Source organism: Micromys minutus, assembly GCF_963924665.1.
Source record: "Micromys minutus genome assembly, chromosome: 6".
In the NCBI taxonomy this organism is placed as follows: domain Eukaryota; kingdom Metazoa; phylum Chordata; class Mammalia; order Rodentia; family Muridae; genus Micromys; species Micromys minutus.
In genome coordinates this window covers 36,295,110-36,304,053 of record NC_137975.1, presented here as the reverse complement: position 1 = coordinate 36,304,053, position 8,944 = coordinate 36,295,110, and positions in this window count along the sequence as shown.

Genomic DNA, 8,944 nt, shown 5'->3' with positions numbered 1-8,944 from the left:
AAGATAAATATTTTCTCCTCTGGGGCATCAATAGCACACACCAGCACTAAAAACTAGTCAGTTGAAAGGGAACTTTCAGGTTAATATGAGTTTTATTTTCCATGTATTATGATCTAAATATATAACATCTAAAATAGGGTCTTACTGAAACTTTCTGATAGATAAAAAATATAATTGGCTGTAATATTCTGGGTTATGGGACCTTTCTACTCGAAAAGTAATAGTAATCTCTCTCTGGAACTAGATTTTGTCTTGGCTATACTGTTAGGTCCAGGAAGGGCTTTATTTCCCCATTCCAGAGTAATTCTAGTAATATTTTTCTGTTTCTCTCTCTCTGTCTCCCTCCCAATCTCTCTCTCTCTCTCTCCCTGTTTCTCTGACTCTCTGTCTCACTATGTGTCTGTTGGTCTGTTTGTCTCTTTGTCTCTCTGTGTTTACATGTGCGGGTGTGTTTATCTATTTCTGAGTTTCTATGCCTGTGTGCTTGTGTGTGTGTGTGTGTGTGTGTGTGTGCAGGCATAAAAGAGAAATTTTAAGAAAATTCTCGTTACTTTCTATATTTTTAAAACAATCTATACTATTTTATCTTTCTCCATAGTCTATCCACTATACTTCATTCTCTTCAGCTCTCACCATTTAATTCCTCCTGTTCCATTATGTTTTTACAAAACCCTTGTACCACTGCATTCTACATTTCCTCCCCTAAAATACACTCCTCAGTCTTCTTTACAAATACTTTAACTTCTATGGGCATTTCAAACCAAACATATTTATATGAAGATTCACATTAGAATTAAGAGACTTTCAAATTGATCCATTTCTTTAGTTGCCTACATCTTATAATATGCCTGTCTACGTAAAAGTGGATGTTTCAATTTGATGGAAATAACTATAAAACATTCCATTATTCTCTGTTCTTTTTTTTTCTTTTACAATTTTCTTCTTCAGATTTTACAGTGTTCTCTGAGCTGTGAAAATGTTATTTGATGTATAACTGAGCCAATGTGCCACAGCTACAATTCACCTACTCTCAGTGGCTTAACCAGTTATGAATCTCTTGATTAACTACTGTCTACTGCTGAAAAGATGTCCCTGTACGACTATGACTATAATAAACATTGGAATTGGACTCAACAACCTTATTATTTATAAGAATGCTTTCTTTCTCAGATGTGCTGGATACTTCTTTTTAAATTCACTAACTGTTTTATGTTCTGTCTTTACAGATGACTTTATAAATTCGTAAGATACTCGGGATCTGGCAATATTTAACCTCATGGAGCTGTACAAACTGTCTGCTTCAGGATCGCCTAGCCTAAAACCTTAAAAATGTTAAATTAGTAAATCTCATTTATACCTATTATTTTATAGAATAATGGTACTGCATACAATAGCATGAATGAGAGCCACAGGTCATTTAGTGTTCTATGGTCCTGTCATTCCCCTCAACTGCTTCATTTTCTCCATCTTGGGAAGTACTGTAGGTATTTTGGATATATTTCTTGACTGCACTGACAATTATTGAAAATAATAAGAAATGACAGCCAATCTCACTAGCCTCTGGAATAGCCACCATTATTCTAACAGAGTCTGGGCTAGTGCCATATATTCCTTCCTCATAAGGCTGCTAAAAGGGTCCTGTGTACATCATACTACCTGTAGAAATAGCAAACCTTCTTAGAGTATATAAATATACAAAGCTAACTCATGGGGAAAAATGCCTACCTCTTGGGCAAATTTTTATCATTTTTACCTGGAGTATTTTTCTTTTCTATTCTTTTTATCTTCTGTTGAACAGTTGTTTAGATTAGGTCCTTATAAAAAAAAAAAAAAAAAAAAAAAAAAAACACCCAGACAAAAACAAAACTATAAAACCTAGAAATTCTATTGTGACTCAAGTCTCTCTATATTTGACCATGAAAAATTTTGAGAAAGCAGTTGTGAATGCTTTTTTTTTATCATTCTAATCTCCCCTCTATTGATTTTTATAATCTATTAACATGATTTTCATGCTAATCTAAGTTATTCATGGGGTGTTACATTCTACCCTGGGGCATGATAAAACCATGAAAGCCCTATCATTGTCCTAAAGTTTATGCTCATTTGTATCTCTTAAACTCTCTTGTGATCTGTTTTATCAATACAAGCAATCAAAGCAAACTGATCACCACACATCTGCATTCATATTACTAGTTCCATCAGCAATTAATTTATTTTCTGTATTATTTTATACTTTCTAATATGCATGAGATATCAGCAGGCTATAAACTGGTGTCTGAATCTCTCTTATAAGATAGTTCATCAGAGAACAATTTTCCTCATAATAAATCAAATTATTACTCTGATTTCCAATACTGAGGGGTGGCTGCCTATAGTACTTAACCTCTTTCGCCTCCCCAGGTTGTTCTCAGAAGAATCTCATTCACTCTCTTGTCCTTTAATTTCATAACTCAAGCTGTGATTCTGTTTTATCATCCTTTTAATATTTTTCTTAATCTATTTGAGGTCATCATTAAGAATCACGGTTTTCTATACTGGGTCATTTGGAGGCTCTACTTTATAGGCTCAAAATAGATTTTTTTCTTCATATTAAAAAAATAAGGTTGTTCTGAAAGATATCTTCTACTTAATTTGTACAGTTTCTTTTCAACAACAGATTTGCCTTACCCCTTAGCTTCCATAATTTTGATCCCAAGAAGTGGAAGGGGCAGAAGACAGATAAATATTTTATTTTCTTTACCTTGTGCCTTACCACCAGGTTCAAGAAATGACAGTCTAGTAATGCAAAATTATTCTCAACTTTTCTGACATTTCATAAGAAAACAGAGCATAAAATCTATGTATCTTTTCTAGAGAGTAATTTCTTACTTATATGTGCAAATTAGTTCTCGGCAATCTTGTGAGTTTCATATGCACATATTTTCAGTCAACGAAAGAATACACATTGACAGTACTGATGTCTAATATTTCCCGAAATGTGTTACTTTATGGATGATAATAAATTATCTAGTCCATTAAGCATTTTAGAGAACACCCCTGTAACTATTTAACAGTTTCAATTTTTCATGGGACATTGTACCTTATACCTTATAAAGAATGAAAACCTGTAATGGGACTGTCTCCTGCTAGGTTCCACTTTTAGACAATGGAATACACCTACAACACTGTAGTTATCTCACCCTCGGATGGGTTACTGTCAGATATATATATCACCATATATGGTTTTCTTGGTCCATGTTAAAGCACTAATTGTATTTTTTGTCTTTTCATGGGAGATGTGAATATAAAAATCACCAGTTACATACTAAACACATTTCTATCCAAGTACAACTTTGTGAAAAGTGAGTCTCTCCAGGTTATTTACAGAAAAATAAGTGAGAGGTTATTTAATGAAGCAAAGAATATATGGGTAGGTGCATCACCAAAATGTGCATATAAACGTGGATGATGTTTTAGATAGATTGTATCACTAAAATTTCTTACACAATTTTTATGAGACTAAAAGACATAGTCTCATTTCCAGTGATAATTTTTTTATATCTTTTAAAACCTATGGTAGAAATTTCAAGATTCTTTTAGGAATTGTTCATTTTTTCAGTCTTATAGGGGTTTTTGAAATTGGATAAATTAGTTAAACAACATTTACCAAAAGTACATTTTATATATTATATTTATATTATGTAGTATATATTATTAATATATAATCCTCTTAAATAATTTATATGAGTGTTATACATATCAGTTTATTTATAGGTTATATATTAGTATATTTAATGAATTAACTTCCCATCTTTACTCTGTAGACAAAGTGTGATATTATACGTATTTTTGATTGTGAGTACATTGATACTTAAACCAAAGGTAAAGTAATACTGTTCACTTTTTAATTACATATTTAGAAGAGAACCCATATTATTTTCTTCTTATTGAGTAACAGCATACAAGTCAATCTTAATTTTTATTGCCAGCATAATTAGAGTCAGAAATAATTGAAGAAGTTACAAAACAAAGTTTCTGGATGAATCTTTGAAGTTGTATCTAGAAAAAATTAGAATGTTAGTTACTGATTATAGTGGAACAATTCATCTAGAATTTGGATGATATTATTTAATAGGCTGATGAATTAGATTGAACAAGAAATGAGATATTATGTAAACTCTCTACAACATAAGCTAATGATTTTGATCATAGATGTCACACTACAGATTCTTCAGGTTTTGAAAACAGGCATGAATCAACAAGTTTCAGGATTTCTACAAGGGATAGAAACCTTATCTAGGTTTTATCTTGTTAAGAGGCTTAATGCTTTTTAACTGGTTAAGGAACTCAATATCATCTTGTTTCATTGAATTTTAAATCTAAAGACAGCCATGTATGACTATTGAAGTAACAAGTTGAATATACTAATAAATCTAAGAAATGTAATATAAATTAGAAAAATCTATGAAATATATTATGTGTCAGGCATTTTGTATTTATATATTTCTTGATATATTTTATATTATATATATATATATATATATTGATATATTTATATATAATGACATTAATAATTTCTTAGGACAACCCTGATTAGTTGTTCACATTTACGATTTCTTGTTATTGCTGCTGCTCTTGTTGTTTTCATTTTTTCTTACTGATTCAGGATCTCATGTATTTAGAGAAGGTCTTGAACTTGTAACTCTCATATTTATAACTCTTGAGTAATAGACTCCTAGGAATGCATCACGATGCTCAGCCTGTCTTAACTTATTCTAAGAAAAGCACCATCATCAACATTATCAGCTGCACAACCAAAAAATATCATTATTGTATGAATAATATGAACTGCATCATGAGGATTGTTAGAAAAACTGCTGATAGCTGCAATTCCGTCACTCTGTATCCATAGAACTATGCAGAAGTTTGTTGTTCTTGCCTAGTCAAAATATATTGACCTACTAGCATAGCAAGACTAAGAGTATTCATCAACAGATTGGTATAATAAACTTAAGCCTGCAATTTCAAATGTTTGGGTTCTTATGGTTGTATTATTACTTGCTTACCACAACAGTCTTGCTTCTACCATTAGAACCAACCAAAGATTCTTGGACAATGAGAGAACACAGAGAATGATCAAAATCTTTTACCTACTCGTCAAGCTGCTTAGCTTACCATTGGCTACTGTCTAGAGTTTCCTCAAAACTAGATTGATAAATTCCATTAAGCCAAGCAAAATTTAAAAATGTAAGAATCATGATTATGTAATAATTATGTTTATGTGTAAATTTTAAGATGATATTAATAGAGCAATTTATTGATGGAGAATAAAAAAAGAGAGCTCAATTATTTTTATTAGAAAATGATGAAATCTGGTGTAAAATGTAATTATAATGCTTATGAATTATATTTTAACTTTACTATAATATATTGTTTTAGTTCAGTGTGTCATAGGAAGGGATACACATTTATGTGGAATATACAATATGTGTGTTTGTGGTGTGGTGGGTATAATTAATTTTTAACATAAATTCTTTTTCACCTTCCAGGGATTTTATATAATTTTTAACAATTTGGCTTATCTTCTGAAGGTATATTTTTTAAAAGGAACTAATTTTCATATTAATTATATAAACCATAGCTAATGCTTTTGTATTGAAAATAATATATCCCATACTTTTATGGCATAAATACAAATTTTATACATTTATGTAATAAGTGAGCATTAATTTATATTCTATACAACCTACAGTTTTATTCTTGCTGTATATTTTTAATTTTGGTGATAAATAATTTTTATTTTGGTCATGTGTCACTAAATGAATGAATATAGTTTATATAAGTCTAGCTTGCAGTAAACACTTTTATCCTAGATAAAAACTACTTCAAAAATGTTACTTACAGTTATTAAATGTACTATTCCAGTGTCTCTAAAGTCACAGCACATATGGAATGTCTCTCTATATTGAGGGGATGTATTGTGATGACTTACAGTCTGTAATCCAACTGTACCAAAAATAGCAACAACGATGGGAAGTTCCAGAGTCTAGTCATTGCTCAGTCTCACAAGGCTGTTCAGCTGGTCTTTTGTAGTAGTAGATTCCAACAGATGTGCCAATAAGTAAGTGCAAGCAGTTGAAGAAGAGTAAATCTTCCTCCTTCCAAAATGAAGATGTCTTCCACCACACCTTGATCTGGAACTTGCTTTGTATCTGGCTGATTCTGAACTCAGAGATCTCCTTGCCTCATCTCCTGAGATTAAAGGTGTGTAATACCTTGCCTGGACCTAAGCTATTCATGGCCACTATGCCTAAAGATCACTCTGCCAAGATCCAGGTCAGAAACTTTTGTCTTTAACCTTCAAGATCTGGACTACAGGTGTGTCATCCAATTCTGGATCATAGTTCCTTTAAGATATAGTCAAGCTGACAAGTAGAAATGGCCAATACATTACATTTGCATTTAATTTAAAAAGTAAAGAAGGTACTTAAAGTTTAATCATGTTCACTTTTATTAAATCAAATCCTGCTCCACAAAAGGGTTCAGGTTTCCTTACCTACTACTGTAATTCTGGTCAAAATCAATGTCTGGGGATATCATGATCCATTGAAGTAAATCTGCTGAAGTTGCATAGTTAAATTGATATAGAGCCAATGTGTTTTCTAAATATTTTTCTATAACCATAGACCAATGTGGTTCAAGCTTTAATAAAAGGCATTTGCCTTTTCAAGCATCAGTAGTGAATAAAGACTCAGGAATTCTCATAATAAAGACGTGTAAAACTTTAAGATAAGGATGATAAAATGAAGGGTTATGTATTATTAGTTCTGGACACTTGAGTTCCTGACAGTCCTGACCTCACAACATTGACTGAGTCCACAAATAATATAACATGGATATTGGAAAGGCACAAGGATTCCTATTCCTTCATTGTGAAGTATTTATTACTAAAGGGTTTGTGGGAAAGAAGCCTTTGCATATCCATACAGGTGACCATCAGATCAAAATAGAGAGTTCCAAACCCAAGATAACACAAGTGATATTGTATAAATTCAGTTGTTATTAAATCAAAAACAAAAAACAAAACAAAATCAAGAGAAAACAAAAACAATCCTGAAAGTGGACACAAAGTTTGGAAGGAAACTGAGGGTATTTAAATGATGTATATGGAAGACTTAAAGAGGTTAGAGGCTTACAGCAATCTGAATACATGAGAAATTCATTTCTAATTCATAGAACTCACAAAATAGTTTGAACTAGCACATGCTTATAATTTTAGCTATAGGTATGTTTTGATGCACTTTTTGAACTCACTTGCCAGCCATCCTATCAAATCTGTCAGCTCCTTATATAGGGGACACCTTATCTTAAAATATAAAGGTGAACAGATATTAAAGAATAAATCCAAGAGAGATTCTTAGCCTCCACTTGCACCTGAATGAATGTGCACATACACATGAGTTGGGTGTACACACAATACATACATGTTCTCAATGTGCACATGCCCATGTGTACCTGCATAAAACACACAGATACACACACAGTTGAATTATTATAACTTGCAAACTCAACAGCTAAAACCAGTAATGGTGATTAATTATACACAAGCTGCTCTTTTAAAAGTAAAAGTAAAAATTTGTTATCTTTCTTTTTTTCTATTTATCTATCATCTATCTATATCTAGTTTTTAAAAACTAGGTATGTAATTAAGTCTTTTTCTTATGATAGTTGGATATATGATTCAGTGATAGAGTACTGAAGATGCAACAGGTCCTGCATTCAATGCCCAACACACTGAAAATAATACAGGAGTAAGAAAGAGATAAATAGAGAAAGGGTAAAAAGTTAATATGTGTGCATGAGAGAGAGAAGAAGGGAGGAGGGAGGAAAAGAGTGGGAGAAGGAGAGGAAGAAGTAGTGAGGAAAGGAGGAAGAGAGACAGAGACAGATGGTGTGAAGAGAGCAACAGACACAATCTTTGCTTCATGTTTCTACAGTTTCAGTCAGTCATCCCACTGAGACGTTCGGTCTATAACCACCATACACATAAGTCTCCTTTATTCGGTTTGCAATGTATAGGCAATGCTAGTTAAACTATTAGAAATTTTGTACCATGTTTAATCTGTTTAGAATATAGTTAATTTCCCTTTAAAATCTGTGTATAACTTACAAATTACATCAAGTACTCGCTGGTTATTTATGCCTCTGTCACATCTTTCTACACTGCTAACATAGTTAGGTTATGTATTTCTTATACATATTAAATTGGCACCTAATATGTTATTTATGTCACAGTGGCAGATCATATCTTCTGCCCATATAGCACATTTTGTTTGTTTCATTTTTCTGTTGTTGTGCAGTAGATAACATTAGAAGTTAATATAACAAAATCTTGAACAATTATAAATGACAATAGATACATACACATTTTATTAAAAGATCTATGATGACTCTATAAATAATAACATAAAATAAATTATTTTATATCAATATAAATGATTACAGATGTATCTAAATGCAATTGAGTGCTTCCTAATATATAATACCATATCAATATGACTAAATGTTTAACACATTGATGGTGGAATATCAATGTCAAATTCACTTTCCCAATTTATAAGTTCTGTGGTATGCCTTCAAAATGCTATGTTCACTAGAATATCCCATGTGAGGCAATGAAACCCCCTTTGTTTGTAAAGAATAATTTTAAAATATTCTTACTTAAACTGAAGCTAATATATACAATAATTGATAAATACATTTAGCATGTGATAATTCATTTAAATCATCAAATTCATAAAATGGTAATATCTCTGAAGATCATGAAAATACCAACATAAATGAATGTTTCACATATATGATATCAAAGTGGAAAAATTACAGATAAAAAATTAAAATTGTTTTTCATATTCAATTTATCAGCGTAATATCTATCTATTTATCTGTCTGTCTATTTCTTAAATTT